Genomic DNA, 24,655 nt, shown 5'->3' with positions numbered 1-24,655 from the left:
AGCAGTAAGCTGAAGTTTTGGACACTGCATCTATCATCTCAGCAGAGAATGCAAAGCAAGCATATAGTGATGCATGTTTTAATGGCCTGCATTCTTTTATTCTCTTGTGGGAATGTACCGACAGTAGTTTCTTAAATTTTACACGCAGAATACAAACACGACAATATAGTGCCCTAACATATGAATGTAGTAAAACACTCACAGTATTCAACATAACCCTGTATTTTATTCCTGCACTGTGACCAAAATATGTGCAAGAACTTATGTATGTGTGTGTGGGGAGGTGTGGGTGCTTGGGAGGCAGGTGCTGCTGCACTCATCAGAAATGACGTGATCATTTTTCGGTTGGCCAGTTATTTCCTTATTTTTATTCCGCAGTAAAGCTGTGGCTGAGGACACCGACTGTGAGTACTATGAGGAACTGATCATCACACACATCAGCCCTTCATTCCTCTGACCACTGCCAACAGCATTCGAAGGCAGGAAGACAATACAAAAGAGAAAGAACAGATAAAAAATCCTCCTTAAAAGTCTTTCCTTTGCTAGTTGAGAGGAAAACTTCATCCAAAATCTATGAAATTAAAGTGAAAGTAAAATTACAGATTTTAGAGTGCACTCAAAAAAGTACTACTTATTTACAGTACGTGTGATCACATGACAAGTATCCAACCCCTTTTTTTTTGCTGCCTGGAGGCTCTAAAGACTCACGGATGAAGGAACCAGGACACACAATGTCACTTATAAGACAACTGGGAGGGAAAATACCAACACACTTTCAGTGTGTTACATTTTTTTGTCCACTAAGGATAGCTAAATGAGTGAGCGATGAAATGAATGGATGAGGATGCAAGAGACGGATCACCACCTCATCCATTCACTGAACGTTAACAAAACAACCATTTGCGATGCATCTTGTATTTCTGTGCTCTTTTAAGTTTTTTTGTGACATATTTTTCTCTTCTTTTTCCCAGTAAACTGAGTAAATCTTGTTTAGTTGTTAACTGTACTGCAATGCAGCCAGACATTATGTTGGGTTTTGAATACAATATGTACTTTTCTCCTTAAGAAAACTCTCTTCTCTCCCTCTTACCACACAATTGCTTTGACAAAAGCTCTCTTTGCCTACATACACAGAAGAACTTGGCAAGTCCACAACTGTTCTCTGCAGGTTGTTGAAGGTCATTTTTGTGAGAAATAGGAAATCACTGGCAAAATAGAATACGAAAAACAAAATAGATTATAACCATAAATCATTGTCAAACAACAGAAACAGTAGATAATGCTTTTAAAAGAATTCATGTGCTAACCAACACATAGCCTCTAACTTTGTAGCAACAGTATTTCTGCTATGTGTGGGCAGATTAACAAGACAAGAGAATGAAGCCAAAACAAATATAAATGGACGTCACCAAGAGCCTGAGAACAGTGACTTGGACCATCATCTCTGTGAGCATCAGTTGGTGGGAGGAGAGGAAAAGAGGAAAATATGTGACTAAGCAAGAAAGGGAAGAGACTGAAACTGTAACGTCGTTTGCACATGGTATGATTCACAGGTTAGGGTTGTGATATATCAGAGGATATTTAAAGCTCAAGTGCACGTCATAAGTATTCAGATTGCATTTTGCATCTCTAAAAACAGGAACGCATCCTAAACAAAATTGAATTTTGCTCTATTTACAAGGTGTTCATGCATTATTATGACTTGTGGTCAGAGATATTAGATTGAGTATGACAACCCAGAAAAACTTGGGCAGATGAATTCTGCATATTTCTCGAATACAAAAGTGGGCGTGAGATAGCGCTGCCTCAATGCAGTCAATAAAATCAAATAATCAGTTTTGCTTTTCCTGTTTATCCATCTGTTGCTCAGCAATAATGATGCAGAAGTCAGTTCCGTTTATAACTGAAGTTAGACTTTCACTCACGTATCGCAGCAAGGTCTGACTAAATTATCTATAACTTGTAAATAGATCCACAGACCTAGTTAGAAAGTGTTTATTTGAGCAATGCTACAATGCAAATGCAAGATAAGAATCACTAATAAAGGTTAAGCTTCACCAGTAAAAATACAGAAATGATCATTTACTGTGGAGAGGCAGAGAAGAAGAGAGGTACCTCGTCAGAGACTGTGTATAATGACTGAGCTCCTTTTACTTGCGCCCACCAAAAGACACTAAATTAACTCTGATGCAAATCGTGGTGATTCACTGGTGCCATGGTGAAGATGAATGCAGGGTCGGGGACTGGAGAATGAGTGAGTCCCTGGGGAGACTCAGATATCACAGCTCTGTAACTCTTCACCACTGCAGAGAGAGAGAGCGAGGCCTCCAACAGCAGAGGTGACTCGACCTTCCTCTGACACACACACACACACACACACAAGAACTGTGACACACAACACCACCACAACACCTTGCCTGGGTGTAGGAGGGAGTAACCTGTTGCCATGGCGCCACCCGACACACTGCTGCCGTTGCCATGGCAATGGCTCATTAGGAAAGTGATGTGTTTGAGCAGCATACAAACTTTGCATGAACGTTTCATCAGATGCACACAGACGTACGCCGATGCACATCCATGCAGGCGCAAATACACTAAAACACAAAAATGCACAAAGCAACTGAGAGATTTCTCGTCCGTGTGAAAGTGTGACAGCTCTTGAGACCAGGGAGAGAAGCAACTGAAAGCAGCACTTGACAGATCTCCACCCAGACTTGTGCTCTGGAGGAAAAACTTTGACTGAAAACTTAAAGGCTTCCCTTCAGGATGCAGAACAAGTCAACATGCTCATTTCTTTTTTTTTTTTGGATTATTCGTCATACCTGAGACAGATGTAGTAAAATTAGGCCCCTGGATAATCATGAGCAGATCAGCCGACATCAATCACATTAGGGAAAATGCCAAGACTGATTGCAGCGATGCCAGCTCTGGACTCACTTCTGAAATGCATATAACACAACAGAAAATACACTCGGTGTAAATGCAACTTGGTAAATCCCACTCTATACACCTTTTCAGGATTTACTTGGAAAATAGGGGATTTTTGCTTGACATCCAAAGCATAAGTGAATCTAAAAGAGTTCTAACCACGTTTGAAAGGCTTTAAGTGAAACCTGTCAGAAATCCAGTAACCCACCACAATAAAAACATGAATATCAAGTCATTTAATAGTCTGATTATTGGACATAAAGTTGACTGACGCAGCAAAAGCATCTTTACAGCCATGGAAGAGTGCAGAGCTGACCAGCAGCTTTCCAAATATCCCTTTCTTATGGTCCAGCAGACAAAGAGGTGTCAAATCCCCTGCAAGTTTTCCAACTTTCTCTCTTCCACTGTGCCCATCGAAGGCCTGAGCCCAGAATAGCCTCCACTCATGTATCTCAGTTTTCTTCATTAAAGCAGAGCATAACCTGCACCAGAAAAACTGACAAAGAAGGCGAGGAAGAATAGAGGGGAGTACTTCCTCTGTTTTAATGACAGGAGAAACACAAAGATTTTTTGCTGCGCATCAGTAGAGTTTGTCTCTTGCACGCGTGTTGTAATAAACATATGGTAAGTCAAGCATGCACAACACTCACACAAAAAGAGAGAATTCTACAACACTGCATGACAGATACTCATCTCATTTATTTTCTTGGACAATTGGTGGTTGAAAACATGCAGCTAGTCACATCAACCAGTGATAAGCCTTAGTGGAGGGGCTGTGCCCATATTTCTAAACCGATATGCAATTAGCATGACTGCAAAGCATTAATCATCCTTTGCAGCCTGTTTGAGGCATGGTGGTGAAAATGAGGGAAGAGGAGGGGAAGAGGAGGTGGAGAAGAGGCCATATCTCAGCCTTAGAAAAGAGTCATCAGTGCTGAAATCGATACGCCGGCAAGGACATGTGGAGACTGCAGAGGAAGCTATTTGAGACAACCCTTCCCTGGTCCAAAAACTGTGAAGTTGCTGACTCCCTACCTGGTACATGTAGGTGTTAAAGTGGGTCCCATTCTGAAGGTGGATCTTCACTGTTGGGTTCATGGTGGAGGCCAAACATATCAGATCCCTAAAACAGACCCCCCATATAAAGAGAGACAGAGGTAGGAGGAGGCAGAGAATGAGGAGTGATTGGAAGTGAGGGTGAGGAGGGTGGAAAAGAGGGCTAGTTCCTCTGAGTCATGGCTGAAACTGAGTGTAGCAGGGCTGGAATACATTCCTGTGCTGCTCCCTCTGCCCTCCGTCGGGACAACAGCACTCTGCTAGTCAGCCCTGCTCTAACTACAGCCTGGGATGAGAGATGGCAGAGAAGAGGGGTAAGGAGAGAGAGGGACAGAGAGAGAGACAAAAGAGGGAGTAGAGAGATAGATAAACAGGGCCAGGCTGAAGAAGAGGGGGAAAGCAGGGTTGAGGTTAACATTTATGATTTCGATCAGAGAGAAAGACAGAATGAGACAGAAATCTTATGAAGATGGAAGGGGGAGGAGGAGACAGAGCGGCTGATGGAGGCAAGGTTTAGACGAAGACTGCTGGGGGGCTCTGGCCACCTGTTCTCTGTTGCTCACACATGTACACGCATGCACAGGCAGACTCATACACATGCACGGACACATGAAAGTTTAGGCACTCAAGAGGGAGTTTTTAAGTCACATTTGGAACTAATGCCAAGAATTAGCATGAAATTAAACGCTCTATTTCCTCTTAATAAAAACTCGAGTCACTGCTTACTCAACACAAATTCAAGAGACCCATTTTCCTCCAGCGTGGCACTGTGCGTGCAGATTCTTTCTATTTATAAATGGCAGCCTGTTTCGTCCCTCTTCTCTCAGTAGGATTTCACAGTGCATGCACTTGACTGGAGTCTGAAACAACCTTCTGGTGCTTTTATACTATAAAGAATAGCAAGTATTTTTATCATCATATTGTTGGTGTCTCCTGCAAGATTCACCATTCTTAACACTTGAGCATGGCATCAAACTTATATAAGCACACGTAAATATTGAAATGTAGGAAATGTGGAACAAAATCTTATCTGCAATAGTGTGTCACATATTCATGATCTACATTATCACACATTCAGAATGGCCAAGTCTTTTTGCTATTTATAGTATGATAACATAGTTATTATGGGCACTCTATTGATTTTACATGTCAAAGTCAATTTATTCACGACAAGGAGTAGCTCAAATCCTAAGAACAGTTGTAAAAAGTCCTGTCTGGCTCCATAAGAGCTTGTCAGGTCTGAGAAAATTCCTCCAGTAGTGTTACCTGAATAATCTGGGATTGAACCTGAAAGCTACACATATTTAGCAGAAAGCCTGCTGTACAAACTTGGGGAACTGAGTATTAAAGGCATGGGCATTAAACAGGCAGGGAGGGTCTAACAAGAGACAATATCAAGTTGCATTATGGAAAATGTAAGTTCAAGACTTTGTGGGGCTTGACCCATACTAAGAACTAAAAGTTTGGATATCTCTGCCTCTTCGTCTTCTTCTTTTAAAAAAAAAAAAAAAAATCTGTCTCTTGCAAGTGCCCCAACTTTACTGAAGTTGATTATCATTATTTATTATTCCGTTCTCTTGTATTTTTGCTGACACTGAAACTGCTTCTCCTATACACCACTCACTGTTTCTACGTTTATCTGTGCCTCTGATGCGTGTTTACATTGAAATTTTAGCACTCAATAACAACTGACATGAGGAGGAATTTCTTGAGAATCTCTTAAGCAGATGTAAGAAGAGTTCTATAACCTAAATTTTATTTTTCATCTGTTTTGTCAAATGTTTTCAAAATCCACATGAAGAAAGTGCAACAACTTTGTGTGATATTTAAAGCTGGAGTATACTAAACAGACTGTATATATCTATACTCTTAGTATATGCACATTAACCCACCTCTATAAATAGAGTAATGTATTATGTATTTAAACTTTAGATGCTTGTTTGATATCTTTAACCGTATGTTTGATCTGTGCCTCCTAAGTATATTGAGAGCTACTGTGAACAATACACACATTGTTTGTATGTGTCCAGATACTTGTCTAATAAAGTGCTTTCTGATTCCAATTCTGCAAAGATACACCTCCACTAAAATGGTGGAGCATAGGGTGTATGAAGTGCATTGCAGTAGAGCGTCTTTATGATTAAGTTAGGAGCAGTGTCTAATTAGTCACAGCTGATTTGACTGTTCATTCATTTCACTTTGCATTCCTCCTGTTTGTTAATTCAGTAATTCCCCTCCCACTATTATCTTGTGCTTCATCCCTTCCTGAGCTCACCCACTCGCGGATTCTATATTCTATGTTCAATCCGTACAAAAAAGATGTAGAAAAATGTTCATTCAACACCATAACTATTGGGATTGGCAGTGCATAAATGTAGAAAAAGACAGAGGGAAAACGGTTCCTGTCTAAGGGTCGACTGGCTCGTACCTGGTTGTCATGGAAACCGGGTTCACAGGAGAGAGATGGATCAGTGAGACAGACAAGTGTGTACACATCAAAACGTCCTATAGTGATTGTGGTGACTTCCACCATTAGCTGACACTGCAGGCTGGAACCTCAGCCTTATATCCACTGAGTGGCCGAACACACCGGTCACTGCTGCCGTCTGGGTTGGTGGTGTCACAGAGACCCCTACTGGCCGCATGAGGTACTCACACAAAATCCTAGCAAACTACCAAGTCATGTATACATTCTCACACATAAACAAGCAAAATATGTGTGTGAGGCGGCCAGATAACCAGCTTTGGAGTAGCAAGAGGTTTCCAAAGTGAAAATTGTTTGATTTGAATATTCTAACAATGTGCATGTGCAGTTATTGCACATGAAGTAATTTTGGTCCACGATTAAGAATATAAAGAAGCAGGAAAACAAGAGTGACAACAGAAGCCAGTGATAATTTATGTATGGTGATAACTTCTTGTCCTTGACATCAGTGGGAGCCAGGCTTTATAGTTTTATAGTCAGAGACAGAAACACCAAAACAACACTCAACGCACAAGCACATACACACACCACAAGCACTACTGACAAAAACACAAGAATCTTGACACATTTGAAACAGCATTTTTTGCAGAAGAATTCAAAGAAGTGGAAGACCTCTGACTTTTTTTTTTTAACTGACAGCCTCTCACAGTTTTCTCTCTCTTTCTACGTGAGTCCCTCTCCTCTTTCTGCAGCCCAACTACACTTGATTACTTTTTTCATACTCTATCCACTCCAGCTCCTCCATGCTTGCTCTCTTATCCTTTTTTTTCTTCCTTTGCTCTCCCTCTCTTCACTATTTATATCAGCCGAACCTACCCTCGACGGAGAGCAGCCATTTTACATCATAACATAACATGGAGCAGAGGGCACCCACTCCCATCCCACCATCACTAGGTTTGGTTTCAGAAGAGAGTAGCACCTGCACCCTCAAACTGAACCACAAACAAACATTATTATATTGTTTCTTCCATAATGCTAACAAAACAACTGGAAATGCTAAATTAATTTCTGTATTATTACTGTAATGCACTAATACTATTGAAAATTACATTAAGTGTCACCGATGGGACTGACATAAGGCTGTATATGCAGCTTTAACAACAAACCAGCAAAAATAAAATAATTACCTGCACAAAGACTTAATATGAAATATGTTTTTGGTTGCCAAAGCTTATTTTGTCTTAATTTTGTCTTTTGCTGCCTTAGCATTCATTACTGTTCAATACTAGTGTGTTTTGAATGGAATATTAAAGGAATAGTTTGACATTTTGGGAAGTAAACTTTTTTGCTTTTTTGAGTTAAACGGGAAGATGAATACCACCCTCATGTCTGTACAATAAATATGAAGCTACAACCAGCAGCCAGCAGAGCACCTCTAAAGCTCACTAATTAACATGTTGCACAGACTATTTCTTGGCCAGGACCTGTAACTTCCTGTAGTCTAGGCTCGTTGCCTGGCAACTGCTTCCAGAAAGAGATAGTCCAGCACATAATCCTCCTGTACAACAGCAAGATGATGTTTTCACATTACATTTTTTTGTGGAGTTTAAACAAGCAGATATAACACGTTGATTAGTGAGCTCTAGGGGTGTTGGTAGGCAGATTTTTTTACCTTTTGACAGAGCCAGGCTAGCTGTTTCCCCGTTTCCAGTCTTAATGCTAAGCTAAGCTAACCAGCTGATGGCTTCATACTTATTGGACCGATATGAGAGTTGTATCAATCGATTAATCTAGCTTTTGGCAAGAAAAGAAATCATATTTCCCAAAATTACTGATACATGTTTTAGTGATATGTTTTTAAAGGCAAAAAAAGTCCACCGGTTTGTTGCTGCTGCTCACAAAGCTGTGAGCGCACTGTTAAAACTGAAGTGGACTATATGAAGATATCTGCATTTGTATTAAGGCACTGTTTATCTTGATTATACGGGATGGATGGAGGATACTGTATAGACAGATTTTAGCAAGTCACTAAAATCATAATTGTAAATCTGACTGTAACGAAACTGTGAAATTACACCTGTGTTTATACACCAACTGCTGTCTCCCTGCGCTATTCAGGAATCAGACACAATCATCATTCTCTATTGAATCTTATCTTATCCCTCCTACTTCCTCATCTCTACATTCTCTCGCTCCTCCTCCTGTTCTCCTCATTTGTTTTTTTCAGTCTCCTCTGTCACCACCTCCCTTCTGCCCTGGCTGAAAGCACCTGTGTCAGCTCTGTCTCTCTCCCCTGCGGTCCTCATCACTCAGTCGAAGCATACGGCTTACCTCTCTCCATCTCTCCTTCACCGTGTCATCCTCAAGCTCCTGGTCAGCCCAGAGGGAGGCCTATTACTACCACAATGTGCACAATTACTGCAAACAACAGATGAACTTATAGGCACTGTTTGTATACACATGCACATCTGAACTCTACATGCAGTGCAGCCCTAACTAGTCTGTTTCAGAAATGGGAAAATGTGCTTCTCTTTCTATCCATGTAAAGATAGTTTATCCTCCCATCTTCATAAAAGTACATTAATCACATTTCGTTTATTCAGAATAAAGAAAGATAAAGTCTACGCCAAACTAGGGTTAACCAAATTATGATACAAACATACAGTTTCAGTCAAGTCTGGTTGATTATTTTAATATATAAATCCCTACTAAACTCAAACACAAATACACTGACGCATTCACCGAAAAATACACAAACTAACACACATATACTCCAGAGACCACACAAACATACACACTCAGTCCATCCCAGCTGCTCTGTTTTGAAGATGAAAGTGTATCGTGGTTCTAGAGGAAAGCAGGAGATGCATCAAACACAGCCGTATTAATATTAATCTTCATACTCAGAGTAAATAAACTGCCCCAAGGGTACGCCCAGCATAATTTCCAATAATCTCCTCTCTTCCCAATCCTTCATGTAGCTAAAAATGGCTGTGTGCAATGCGTAGCCTAGGTGTTGTGTGTTTGTGGAGGTCAGGAACGCTGCTCTTGCCCTTCACAGGGCGCAAACTGCAGTGGCAGGATGTAACTCTACACCACTGTGAGTGTGTGTGCATGTGCATCTACAGTAAGTCCACAATAACTGTAAGTGTAATGACAGAGGCACGACAAGCACCTCTCACGCTGCCTGACAGTGAGGTGTCACACTCTCATGCTGTTCTTCTCCCACAGCTTCTGTTCTTCTTAGACCGGAAAACACATGGATGGAAACATGGAGTGTGGGACTGAATACAAAACCATCATCAGTGCTCAGCCTGGATATGGCTAAAATGTCAAATCCCAATACATTTCACGTTATTGAGAGCATGACTGCATGTTTACAGCAGATTTCTAATACAAATTATGATTGAAATGTATCACCAGTTTGTTCAATAAGGTTTTTGGTCCGTCATAAAGGATTAGTGCCCACTGCTCACCTAGCTTAAAGGCTTTAACAGGTACTGGAAGGACAATAACAACTGCTACAAAAAAAGAACTTTTCCATAGCATCATTGTTTATGGGGTATGCAATTGCTCTATATGTGTATGGGGGTTTTTTTGTCACATACACCATACTCCTTGTCCTCCATCTTCGTAGTCCACACATGCCATGAGTCTGAGTCATGATCTTGTGCCAGGGATACACAGTTTGCAGTTTTCCACTGGGGCATGGCATGGATATGTATGTGTAAGTGTGCTTTATTCGGTTTGCATTGTAGGCCAGAAGAAAGATTGAAAGATTGTGTATATATAATTAAACAGAGTGTGCAGACTGAAGTGGGAGTAAGTTCTATTTTATATCATTCTGCAAGCTTCAAATAAATATGCAAAATAAATGCATTATACAATTTTGACATTCAAGATGAACACTAAATAATAACAAGTTGTTATTATGTGCAATGTCTGACTTTGCAGCCAAACCCTGTCCACAATAACAATGATGAAGCACCACTTTCAAACCAAACCAAATCCAGGCTGAGAGGTGTCAATTTTGATGGTTCACTTTGAAGCATCTCATGTGATGCTCTGTGGTTTGTAATAGTGCTTATTTCTTTAAAAACAGATTGCAAACTATTTTATATTTTTGGTATGAGAAACTTTTTATATTTGTTATGTGCACGCGTCCAGCCCTGATTTGTAGAATATAGGAAAGTCTACTGCCATGCCATGATGGTAGCTACAGGGTATGGGAAATTCAGTACATTTGAATGCCACTGTAACCTCAGTGTGAAATGTTCATAGCTGAAAATGAGTAGTAAGGAGGAAGATTGGAAGAAATGCCAGAAAATGGTACTGTTTTCCACTAATAGCAGGGAAGGAGAAAGATACCCACGAGAGGAGTGAGATTACTTTGGGTGTAAACTGAGCACAGTATATAATGTATTTGTCCGTTTCATTCTTAATCAGTTTTTTTTTGGATAACTTATTCAGTGCACTATACATGATTAAAATCAATCTGGTCATCAATAAAATGGTTAGAACTAAAAATAAGTCGACGAATAGGTTTGTTTGTTTGCTAAACCTATCAAAAAAGAACATAGTGCACATTTATAATGTCTTTAAAGCTGCATCCACCACCAAAGGGAATTAACTAAATAAAAATTTGTTGTGAAAATGTATTTGCTCATTCCACACTTTCTCAACAGGGGAGTTGTGAGAAGGGGGAGTGAGAGAAACAAGGAGATAGAGAGAGAAGCACTGGAAAATAGCAAGAATGACTTTCTCTCTCTCAGGTTCCTAAAACACACACACACACACACACACACACACACACACACACACACACAGATGTTTCTATAGTTACATTTGTTTGACAATTAATGTACTGCTGATAAAAAACAACTTGTGCTGAAACTTTATTGTATGTTATCCTGATTCTAGAGAGATCTGGACAAGAGGGCACATAAGGCTCTGCCACCGGCTTAGGAGAATGAACACACACACACACACACACACACACACACACACACACACACACACACACACACACACACACACACACACACACACACACACACACACACTCCTCCACACTCCTACGTACAAAACACACGCCCACCCCCACACACACACACTCATACACACACATGGCAACAGCAGCAGCACTCTTTAAAAATTATTCTCCTCTAATCTGGTCTGTACTATGATGGCCATGGCATAAATCATCGCAGCCTTGCGTGTGTGTGTGTGTGTGTGTGTGTGTGTGTGTGTGTGTGTGTGTGTGTGTGTGCCCTGGTTGATTTATTTATGAAATGTGATTTTTCTTTCTGGAGCTCTCCAGCCTTGAAACTCAAGCTCACACGCTCATTCATTCAGTCACTTGCTCACTCACACACACACTCACACACACACACACACACACACACACACACACACACACACACACACACAACAAGAAATACACACACAGACACACAGTGGTCCCTCTCAATCATACTTTGCTGTTATACTGATGTACAGTATTTGCTCTACCAAGAAATGATTTTTTTTTATTTTGGGATATGAGGATTTAAATCTTGCGTGTGTAATATGCACATGTACAGGAGGAATGGGGTCATTTACTGTGTGTGTGTTTGAGACTATATTTTGTGTATGTGTGTGTGTGTATGGTTACTGTAGCAGCCCCTTATTTTCCCACCAGTTTAATCCCTAACAAAGTACCATTCCTTCTCCTTATGACTCATACATTGGCAGCTCATTTTAACTGAGAATACAGACGCTTTTAACGTCTCAGTGCATGCGTGCGTGTTTTCTCATATTTTTGCAACAGCAATAATCCTGAACTGAATCAGAGCCGGTCTAACTGTAGTTTAATAATTATTGCATATATTATGGTCTCTGTATGGTCAGCTTGTATGCAATAAACTCTTCAAGGCCAGTGGGTGAAAAAATGGAGGAGAGACGAGGAAATATTTATGCGGATGGGTGTGGCATGGATTGCGTGAGTAACTTCTCTGCCACGTCTTTGCTCCTTGTGTGTGTCTCTGTGTGTGTGTGTGTTTGCGTGTGTGAAGTGAAACCGGTCACACTGAGTGACTGAGTGAGCTCATCTCTTCTAGGGGTCTATAAATATTGTAGATGCCATGTGCCTGCAGTAGACCTTCTCAGCAAGCTACTGTATGATGTCATCCTGGCACACCTCTAAACACACAGCTGTGCTGCCAAGGCCTAATATCCATGGCAACGCTGGGGTGTGGCAGGTAGGGATGCAGAGCCCACGGCTGTTTGATGAATCCAGCAGCTCAAACACTAACCTCATGAAACTTCTACATTTCCTTCCTTTTCTCCTATATCCTTGATTTCCTGCATTTTTTCTTTTATTACTTACTTGGCAAATATAAGTAATTTCTTTTTCTTTTTTCATTTTCTTAAGCTAAGGAGCCAAATAATCACTGTTCTGGCTTCTGCAATGTGAACATTGCTGGTTTTCTTAGTCTTAGTCTGATCGCCTTGGACTTTCTGACATTTTATAGACTAAAATGATCAATTGAGAAAATAACAGACAAATTATTGGGGATGAAAATAATCATTAGTTGCAGCACTAATAAACTGTCACATCTACTTCACCGTGAAATTCAAAATAATTAATGGACCGTATATGGAAGTATGTGTAACTGTCAAATGAAACACAGTAATTTCCAAGTAATGTATTTTTAGTTACAGTAGTAGTATTTTAACTTTAAAATAAAACAGTAATCTCCAAATGTTGTGTTTTTGGTTATAGTAAGTGTTTTGACAGTAATATAGGAATGTCAATACTATGTTTTTAAGTTACAGTATCAGTATTTTAACCGTTAAATAAAACTTTAAATAAAACCGTTATACTTCATGTCATGCTGGTAATTTACAGATTACCAGTATTTGCTGTTAAAATACAATTTTACTGCATCTTAAAATTCTTGACACATTTTTAAAGGTGCTAAATGTAAGTTTTTTATATCGCTACATAGCCATGAATGGTAACAAGCTTAACATTTAAAACATCTTTTTAAATAGACCTGTGTATAAGATTGTCTGTCCTCACAGTGAATCTTTTAGTGGTGTAATTGTGCATATTAGGTCTGTTTATCAGACCGCCAATATCAATACCTCACTCTCTCTCCTTGTTTCCTGTCTAGCTACACTACCATCAATAAAGACTAAAATAGCTCCCATATTAAATATTCTTGGCCATAAACTCATCATATGGTATAATATTATTGTGTTTCAGGTGATGGATCAAATTTCTCTGGTTTCCTGTTGAAGCTGGAACTATTTTTGACAGTGCTTACATTTAACTTTATTTGTCATTCCCTCATCTTTACGAAGCCAAACTATGGCCACGCAACCAACATAGCAACACAGCTCCTTCCTCATCTACGTGCGTGACCCCAACTGCAGTATGTATTATTTTCACTGTTGATTAATCTGTAGATTATTTTCTCAATAACCCTAAATTGTTTGGTCTATATAATGTAAAAATTATATTTAAAAAAAAAATGCCATCACAATTTCCCTGAGTCCAAGCTGACATGTTTAAATTTCTTGCTTTGTCCAATCAACAATTAAAAACTCAAAGATGTTCAATTTACTAACACAGCAGACCAAGAAAACAAGACAATATTCACATTTGAGGAGGAGGAACAAGTGAATTGTTGGCGTTATTGCCAAAAAATACTACATAATTTGTCACCTCTGTTTAGAATGAACCTACAAAAAAGGATACAACCACATGCTGACTGACAGGGACTGTTTGCTTTAGGGATAAATGTGATTTGTTTTACTTTTGGGCTCATTACAGGATTTAACAGAATTTAACTGCCCAACCCCAGATGATGGAACAAAGTAAACAGAGGATGAAACATCTATTACATCCAATACAGAATCTACACCAGCTTCCTCTTGTTTGGCCTCTCTCCCTGGTCCATCCCTGCTTTCATCCTCCTTTCCCAGTGAACGGGGGATTCCTCCACGTAGTCCTTCAGCCAGACCCACTAACACACTGAGCCACTTTGGCAGCCGATCAGAAGCAGTAATCAAGGTTGAAGCTTCACAGGCCAACAAATACACACTCACACACACACACACACACACACACACACACACACACACACACACACACACACACACACAAAAACAGACACACACACACACACACACACACACACACACACACACACAAAAAAACAGACACACACACACACACACACACACACACACACACACACACACACACACACACACACACACACACACACACACACACACACACACACACACACGCAAACACGCACAACTTACATGCATTAAAACAACAGACTTGAAGTCCAATTGAGCCAACTTGTATTTTCATCTAAGGAAGCTTTTATTTGTAGCTACTTGCAATTGGTATAAGCATTTTAAGGCTCATGCAGGACAGGTCAGGTTTATAAATCATACTAATCACATGCGATAAAAAATGCACATATGCATACATGGGCACAGACACACACACACATACGTAGTTGCTGACAGTTGGTGTCCCACGGGACAGAAGGTGTCAGGAAGTCAACATCACCCCCCCCAACTAACCGCCCGTTTCCATGGAGACTGAATTTGCAGTGCTCTGAGAGGTGAGGAGGAAAGAAAAAACCTTGAACACATACACACACATACACACACACACACACACACACACACACACAGACAAGGCATATATGAAGTCTGACTGACTGACAGACAAGCAGAGTTTCTTGAGTTAGTAAAAGGACAGAGAGCAGGACTGCAGGGTCTTGATGAATATATAGCATATGTTGTGTGTCGATGTATGTAGGTGACTGTGGAAATCGTTTGCGTTGTGCCCTCAGGGTGAGGGGGAACACTGGAGGGATGGATATGTTTTCCGTTGGGTCAGCATTAAAGAAGAGCCAACTGGATCTGTGATGTATTCCCACCGGGGTGTTGTGTGGAGTCTTTTATATTTGTGTGTGTAAGCGTGTATGTGTGAACCTTTTTGTGTCTGTGTGTGTGCGAGTGATAACAACAATATACCGGAGGGATGAAATGGCATTTGTATCGGGCAGGGAGAAGTCATTTTTGCCAAAAGACAGGAATAAAAATAACCTGACAAAATGACTAGGATGGAATAGATGTGCTGACCTGACACACACACACACACACACACACTTATACACATTAAGATGATGTTGCAATAATAATAAATGCCCATTATTTGACATTGGAAGAAATGACATCAGCTTTTAAAAGGGGTTTAATCTTTAATATTCAATCTCTACATAAAAACATGCTGCTTAGATGGGAACTTATTTTCATGAAAGAAAAAAGAATAAACTCTTGCTTGCAGAGCAGTGGAGGAATTCCCCAGGGTGTGTCAGTTCAAATGCACTAAATCAGCCAGATTGGAAGGATTTAAGCAGCTGTTTATGGAGGTTTGCCAATCAAGAGCAAGTGCAGTTGCCGCTGCATTAACTGTTAATCTGAAACTGGCTGAAAGGTTGATGGAATGCTTGTTAAAACAGCAGGGGTACTAAACCTAACTGATGGATCAAAACAGCTACAGCGCCTCCATTAAATATATGCTGGATCACATGATGATATCAATATTACAGCACCATAAAAGTAATACAAAAGGTCTCCATTACATATTGTATCACTGTTATATCCTGCTCCCTGTGTTATCCTGTTCTCACTTACTTTCGCTCTTCAGTATGTTGAGGTGTTTATGAGCAGAGGTCTTATACTGAATTTTTGGCAAATGCGTAAGCAGACAACAACATTTTTAAAAGAGAGAGACTAGGAAAGACATATAGAAATAATTCTTTCACTGTAAAAAGAGTATTCTGTGTGCGTGTATGTGTGTGGGTTCTGTTTGTGTGTGTGTGTGTGTGTGTATGTGTGTGTGTGTGTGTGTATGTGTGTGTGTGGCACATGCTACGATGCACCCAGCACCCTGGCAGAAAGTCCACCGCCAATCTGGACCAATTAAAACACAGATCTGTGGGTGCCTGAGTGTGTGTGTGTGTGTGTGTGTTTGAGTGTTAACACCTCCCGATTAATCGGCTCAGGCAAGATGGAGAAGAGAAAGGAAGAGAAGAGAAGAGAAGAGGTTGCCAATCGTTTGCTGACACAGGATACTGACATGCCAGCACTTGCTGAGAGAGGGCTGAGAGAATGAGACATGGAGAGAGGAAACACAGGATCAGATAGGAGGAGGCAAAAATGAACAGATGACGATGACAAAAGGATGTGACTGAAACTGGAGAGGCAGAGGATGGAGAAGAATATTGGGGGATGACAGCGGAAGTGTGTGTGTGGGGGGGCGGCACTGTCTGATGCAAGCTGCAGAGCTTCATATGACCTTTATGTAACTCAACTACACCCACTTCCTCTCTGTCAAAGTCTTTCTCCATCTCTCATTCACAATTGTCTTCATTGTCTAACTCTTGCACTGAATGTCTAATCTTAAAGAGGACAAATAATGTCGTCAAAATAAAAACAGTTTTCCGAGGGGGCTTTTAGACACCTTCACTAAACTTGAGCGGAGAGGTTGAGTGCACATCCACTTCTCCACTTGCTACCACACCATTGTACTCAATGGTTGCAATTAAAACTTTAATTGCGTTTTTATTATGTTGCTTAGGTGATATTTTAAAAGGTGTTAGCTAGCAGCTATCACATCTGGAAAGAGGTAGTGAATGGCAAGTGCATGAATTCATAATTTTGCCAGGGTTATGCATTCACTTTAACTCTCAAGGAGTGGTTTACCTGATTGTAATAATGATAGGTGTATCTGAGGGGTTGGCCTAAAGACTACATAATGGAATATGAAGCATCAAACTGAAATCCACTGATTTACATTTTTTAAAACAGATAGTTGTGATGCACAATAATCTTCCCTGTTACATACACTGCTAGTTGACTCATTGTAAATTGCTAAATGTAGTAAAATACATTTATACACAAGGAATAGGCATAATAGAGAATGTTGGATTTTTTAGTAATGAACTATGGATTTACTAAATTGGAGGATTTACATTGGATTGTTTCAGAAATAAAATTCCTGTTCATTTTCTGCAGAGACAACGCTGCAGTAGGTGACTGCAGCAAGGAGCACTTTCAAGGCTTGGAATGAAATGAAGCCCTCCAGGTTGAATTGTCAGTACAAAAGACGAGCAACTATGTTAGAAATATTTGGCTCTTTGATTATAAGTTCAAGGTACAATCGAGCAGAGATGTTTCGGTGACAGATATCCAGTTGCTGAACTTAAAATTCTGTCAATCATGGTGAGCGGAAGCTAGAGTTGACCTTTTGTCATCATTTTAATCTATTCACGTGCAGATTCTGGTTAAATTTTGCATGAATTTGGCAACTATGGTGGGGTGTTTTGCTCCAAACTACAACAACATTTTGAATTTATGACAGCTCTGACTGGCTTCTTATCCATAAAACTGGCAGCTGAAGCTAATGGGTGTCATAGTATTAAGAGCCATCAACCTGTACCAAACTGACTGAAAAAAACATGATTCCTTAGAAACAAAGCTGAAATAATTAAAACTGATTGACATACCGACACAACTCCTGACAATATTGTTGAATTTTCCAGGACTCCTTTTTTTCCGTGTTGAGGAACATCGAGGATATTATAACAATAAAAGAAAACTCTTAAACTCCTCCTACCTCACAACTCTAATGGAAATGGTATGAATCACAACAGACACCTGTAGTAGACAATGCACTGAGTATATTTGCCTTATAACTGATACTAGCACAATAGTTTACATGCATAGACTTAAACGGTTGCACCTGTGAACCTGCATTCAATAAAAAAACTAACTGAGAGCCTCATCAGGATCTGAGCGCTCGGACCCATTTTTACCTGAGCGAAAATGATGTCATGTTCATGTTCAGAGCCTTGTTATAGAAGCTTGAGTCACACATTTTGTAAGCAAATTCAAAATCTGCACCCGACATGGATCACGTCCTATGAAATGCATGATAAATGACACGGTGGGTTTTATTCATTTCCTTTCAGAATTTTCAAGACAGGAAGTGGAAGATGAGGAAAGCTGCCCCATTACCTCCCAGTATGTATAAAAACATACACTAGATATCCATAAACCAAACTAAAGTATATTTCCTTTTTGAGCAAAAATAGTTAACATTTCTGTAAAATTTCAGAAGAACACTTAATATGTGACTACCCCTAACTCTACTACTTGTAGTATTATTTAACATTTTATTATCAATATATATGTAGTGAAATTAGGAAAATCACTTTTAACTGATATCTCTACAAGTAAGGGTGGTCATGCTTCTTAGCACTGTTTTTCTAATAAAGACTGCCAAAAAACTTCAGTATTATAAATACTACAGTATTAAAAGGTATCTATAAACTGAAAAGAACTCCTCTTGAAAAAGTCCTGGCAGACCCAATGTGCTGTATGTTAACAGCAAACAGACAGACGTACCGTCACTCATGACTCAAACTGACTGTTGTCGACTACAGGTGCCTAATTATACTGTCGTTATCCAGATCTGGGCCATTTCCAAATGCATGTACTGTAGGACATTTCCAGTTAAATAAACAGACACAATCACTTGTCAGTGCACTTATATTCATTGTTTATGTACTCGGCTGTTAGGGCGTCTACAATGAGCGCTTTGCTTGAGGTTTAAACCAAGCTGCTAAAATGCAAGGTGTTCAAAAACAGCTAAGAGGGAGAGAGCAAGACTGAGTGCGAATTAGCATGAGTACATGAGAGGGCTATAAGAGTGTGGAACTGAGGGCAAGAAGAGATGGTGCAGGGAATACGGTGACGGAGAGAGAGGAAAGCAGCTATGTGTGAATGATGTTCTTCTTGCACTGGGGCAGGCCACGTCACAGCCCCCATTATTCTAATGGGGCACCACAATGCTTACTGACCTTGACAGACGGAGCTGACCATGGAAATTATAGTGTGTGTGTGCATCAGTTATTCATACAATTACAATATGCAGGAGAAGTCCGGGCTATCAGCCTTGTGAATTGATGTACTACATGGACAATGCAATGCAATCACAAAGCAAATGTTTCCTTGGTACCATTGGGACAATGTAATAACTGCATTGCAATAGTAAAACGTGTGGATGCACATGCATACACACACATGCACATATGAGCATAACCTCATAAAACTTAATGTAATGTTCTCAGGCTACTATGGAGATGTGAAGACTCACTGCACCTCCTAGTTTAATGAGCTGATTTAGGTCAATTCAGTGCACACATGCAATTGCTCAAGGACATATACACACACATACACTTCCACTTGATATGGTTAATAAACCCCCTTAATCAAACATCTTGAGATTCCCCAGCTTTGTTTCATGAAGTTAACACCAAGAAAGTGAAGTCAATCACAAGCTGCATCCAAACGTGGAGGTTTGTGCCCCAGTATAACAACCGAGCAACTGTGCTCCCACCTAAAGCAGTCAGAGCAAAGCTGTAAGTACAGTGAGCTAGCTGAGAGATATGAAGCATTATCTGAGAGAACGATAGCTAACTAATAGACCTCTCAGCACACATGCTTAAAGCCATCACCACTGATAAGACAGAAGGCAAGGGAAGAGCGCGAGAGATAGAGAGACAGCGACACTGAGAGAGAGAAAAAAGAGAAGAGAGTGAGACTTTGAGGAGAGAGAACAGATCTGTGTGTTGGTAATGTTATTATGAATATTGGATCTTGACTGAGTCATCACAAGTATATTCATAGGGTGTTCTTACAATAGAGTTTATTTGTGCATTACTGAAAACAAGGAGACACAAAAAGTAATCAAACCAAAAATGAATTTAAAAAATAGCAGCTCCCCACAAATCTCAGAGAAACAGGGAGAGAGCTTGTATATATACGTGTGTGTATAAATGTGCACACTCACTTGGGTGTCTGCGCCAACCCACATGTCTGTGAATGGAGCTGGAAGTAAATGAATAACAGACTGGAGCTGAGAAATGAGGCATGTTGTAGGTGGTGCTGAATAAACAGGTCTTGATTAAATACCAACCGAAGACAATCTAGTCACAGCTTTCTGTAGCTGTAAGTGCACCAAAAATATCTTATTAGTTTCTCCAGTATGTTCTTTGTGAACTCATGCTGTTTAAATCAGCCTCGAATAAGATCTATTCAGTGGTGTAAAGTCAGTGTACGCCATCCTGTGTTTGTCAAAGACTATGTTCAGAACACAGTGTATTTTGGTGTCTGGCCAGCCATGATAGTGCTCTGAGCTGGCTCATTCACATACGCACACACATCTTTCTCTGTGAGACACATCCAAGTCGGAGTGTACTATACGTGTGTATGCACGTTGGCCCGTGTGGCTGTACGTGTGTGTGATGTATCAGCCCAGTTTGACACTTACAGTACTGGGAAATGCTGGCTAGGTGTGGGCAATTCATCACCTGAACCATTTTCCTATGCAAGATTTCAATACCAATAGCATCTGTTCACCAGGAGTATTGAATGCTATAGGAGGGAATGATGATATTCTATGTTTTACAACCTGGGTCTTAGTTTAAAGGTCGGCCATCTTTCCCATCAGTTACATTTTTAGACAGACATACGCTCCATATCTCTGCTAAAATGCAGAGATAAATGCAGAGCAAAGGTGATTTGAAGGAAGAAGAAGAGGAGGACAAGAAGGACAACTCAGTTTAACCTGCACATTAGACACTTATTTGGACGTGAAAATAGAAGTGAACATAAATTATTACCGGATCTCCTTTGCATTGAGGTGCAGTTTCCTGGTTCACACCCCTTTGGATATGGCGACTCCTGTTTTTACTTCCCAATAAATGAATTTGGAGTGTTAAAACTGCACTCACCAATGTTTTTATAGTAACAATGGATGTCCAAAGAGCCAGATATTTTCCCTAAGGAGTTGGTGGAAACCAAAAAAGTGTAAATAAAATGTTTGCTCACATGTTAGCCATATCAACTTTGATCTTATCAATTGAGATAATATGTCAACATTGTGTTTACAGCTTGCTGCGTTGCCCCCAAGTAGACAAAAAAATCAATTAATGCTGCATTAAATAGACATGATGAAACATGACAAATCTGCTCATGTTGCAATGCCCCAGACACACAATAATAAAGCAGTGTCAGTCAGTGTCACTGGCCCCCGAACATCTACAACTCAGTTGAGAACTGAATGCTTTTACAACAAAAGGCAATAATGGCCAAAACTGAAAATAAAGAAAAACAGATTTCTTCCCCACAAATAAATTCCTACTTCAGCTTTATTTTGCTTCATATATTTGAGTTGTCATTTGAATTACAAAACATTGTTTACTGAACTACTGCTGAAAAATAGTTTGCATATCACTCATATTTTTGCTGCTTAATCATATCAGTTCATTAGGTCTGCAAATGTCGAAAAATACTGATATTTTCCTAACTTGGGAAAATGTCACTCGCACGTTTATGATTCATATCCTGAGACCGATACAACATAAATGATTAAACAAATACAGATAAAAACACATTAAGGTGTGATGTGTTCTGTAGCCTATACACATAACATGCACATAGAGAAATACATGCTTCACGGGAGCCATTAGCTATATAGAGCAATATTTGTCTTACCAGTGTGTCCTTCTCCTAAATCCTGCATTTTACTTGCACCGCCACGCTCTCTCAGATCTCTGTGCACGTGTGTGTATTTGTCTGTCTGTGTGTGTGTGTGTGTGTGGGTGCGCGTGCGGATTTTATTGACAGACAGCAGCGGGGGGTGTGTGCTATGTTGTTAGACACTGACAAGCTGTATTTCATGGAGAAGCTGAAGCATTTTGAAGTTCTTTAAATCCCTTTAAGGGTCCAGCTGCGGACTTAGCTTCTGATGCCGCCGCCTCTGCTTCTGCTGCCTAAGTCTCTCGCTAAGAAAAACTGGGGTCTGGAAGATGTCGCCCCTACCACTGTGTATGTGTGTGTTTGTGTTTATTTGTGAGTGCGTGTATTTGGGAGAGGGGTTGTGTGCATGTATTGTCTCGGTTTCTCTCCTGTGTCTTTGCACATGTGGGTGTTTACAATATTAGAGTGTATACCCTTGAAGTTTATAACCACAGGCTTTGAGACCCTCCCACACTTTTTTGAAACACACCCCCTTCTGCCTCTCCTACCTTTACACCCCAACCCCAGTGCAACATTCACACACCCCCCCCGCCCACCGGTGCCCTATCTTCTATTCCGAGGGAGTTGCAGTAGGGAAAGTGAACTGACAGAGTTCCAATAGCATAGTTGTTAGACATGGCAGGGCTGCCGTGGGCTTATCTGCTGGCTGGAAAACTTCATCATCTGTCTTTTTCTGCCTCCCTTCTTCATTACTCTCGCCTTCCCCCCTGGTGGTCCTGCAACTCCAATCACTCTGCTCTTATTACCAGAGAGAGGGAACTCTCTCTCTCTCTCTCCCTCTCTCTCTCTCACAAACACACAAACACAAACACACACACAACCACACACACACAAACACAAACATACTGACTATGCGGTCTCCCCATTACCAAAGCATGTCCCTCGCTGCTGGGGACTGTCAGGTATGCTTGATTCTGCTTTTTTTCCCCCTGACTTACTCTCGTTTCGTCTCTCCTTGCTAAATCTTACTCTACTATATATATATATGTTTGTGTGTGTGTGTGTGTGTGTGTGTGCGCGTGTGTGTATGTCCCTCTTTCCCACTCTTCCTCTCCCTTCCCTCACTGTCCCTCTCTCTCCCAGGCAGCCAGGGGGACAAATTGGCGCCCAGCTGAGCTAAATGCGCCTGGTGCTGAGAGCCAGATGGTACTGGCAGAGGAATGGAGTGAGCGAAGGATGGATGCTACTGAGAAATAGAGTGCCGAAGCCATGGTGTGGCAGGGCAGCGTGGGGGAGCTAGCTTTGCACACTGATAATCTATTAGTGCTCAGGGGCTGGAAAGCTGTGCACAAGCCTTTGCCAGGGGCCAGTTTGACCCGATTAGAGTTTTTGGTTGTGCTCTAATTAAGGCAGGACAACGTACTCAAGAAGTAGACGGAGGACTGTGGAGTAAACTGCAGAGGAGGAATAGAGACTGGCAGATGATGTAAAGCTGTCAAGATGCAGCAGGAGAGGAAGAGCAGATAAGAAAGAGACACAGACAGAGAGAGAGGTGTGATGGCAGTCGGCTGCTCGGAGCTAAATATGTTGTCAATTAGACTTACCTCTCACTTCTTCTGGGGTAATTTCAGTTTGTCTCTTTCTCTCTCCCAAAATTATAGATCTGACAACGATTATGGGCAGAAACCTTCTATCTTTTCTATCACAATATAAGGGGTTAGATAAAGGCATGATATTAAAGAATCATTTATTAGAATGTGGATCTTATTTTTGCAGTTTATGCCCTAATTTTAATCAGTGATAATACTTTGTGCAAGCTAAATTAATTGCTAAGATCCAGAAATACAGAACAATTGAAAAAACTTTAACAAGGCCAGAAACGTGAGCAGTCAGAGAATCATACAGATTTTAAACAAAACTCCAGGTTAGCTACTCTGAGAGAAAACATTACCGAAACTGTTACTGTAAACATCCATCACAGCACATACACAGTTCTACTGTCAAATGAGGGATTATTACCAACATTTCAGGTGTGTTGGCTTACAGCTTTACTTACACATAAAGTGGTTTTGATGATATGGATAAGTATGGATAAATTGCCCTGATCATCGGCTCATGTTTCTTTCCCCATCTGATTTCTTTTTAGCAGGTGTTGCCACATTCCCAGATCTCATAACCAAAAGAAATGATGGCCAAAGCAGTGAAATAAGACAAAAGTAGTGAAAGTCTTTAGTCTTTAGTGTAGTCTTTAAAAATGCCTTTGCTTAGGTATAACACGGACAAGTTGTAGATGGGTGATTTTAATGGGAAAAACATAATATGTTTAAGTTAAGACTGGAGGTGTTCAGGGCGCCCCTTTGGCCTAGGGGTTAAGATGCCGAATGTGAAACACAATGTCCATAAATCCGATCAGAGACCTTTTTTGTCATCTCTCTACCCCTCCATTCTCTGGTCATCTCTCGTCATTCTGTGAAAAAGACTTAAAATGCCCCAAAACATACTTAAAGAGAAAGATTGGAGATGGTTGGGAATAAGCAAAGGTCTGTTGTCAGAATGTGAATTGGACGTCCATCTCGGCTGAGTCTGTAAGAACGTAGCCCTCTCTCTTTCTTTCAGTCTCAT

General features: G+C 40.5%; 1 protein-coding gene across 2 annotated transcripts in view; it reads right to left on the bottom strand.

Annotated features, from left to right (window-relative positions):
• The window catches only part of ppfia4 (PTPRF interacting protein alpha 4), a 45,483-nt gene extending 23,394 nt beyond the window's left edge, over nt 1-22,089 (bottom strand). For both annotated transcript variants that reach the window (XM_040115677.1, XM_040115678.1), the window contains exon 1: nt 22,049-22,089. The gene's annotated coding sequence lies outside the window, so the exon portion shown is untranslated. The remainder of the gene's footprint in view (nt 1-22,048) is intronic.
• Between the last annotated feature and the right edge of the window lie 2,566 nt (nt 22,090-24,655).

The sequence above is a fragment of the Xiphias gladius genome, chromosome 21 (assembly GCF_016859285.1).
Source record: "Xiphias gladius isolate SHS-SW01 ecotype Sanya breed wild chromosome 21, ASM1685928v1, whole genome shotgun sequence".
Classification (NCBI taxonomy): domain Eukaryota; kingdom Metazoa; phylum Chordata; class Actinopteri; order Istiophoriformes; family Xiphiidae; genus Xiphias; species Xiphias gladius.
Note: the sequence above shows the minus strand (reverse complement) of the source record. Positions and strands in the feature narration are given on the sequence as shown.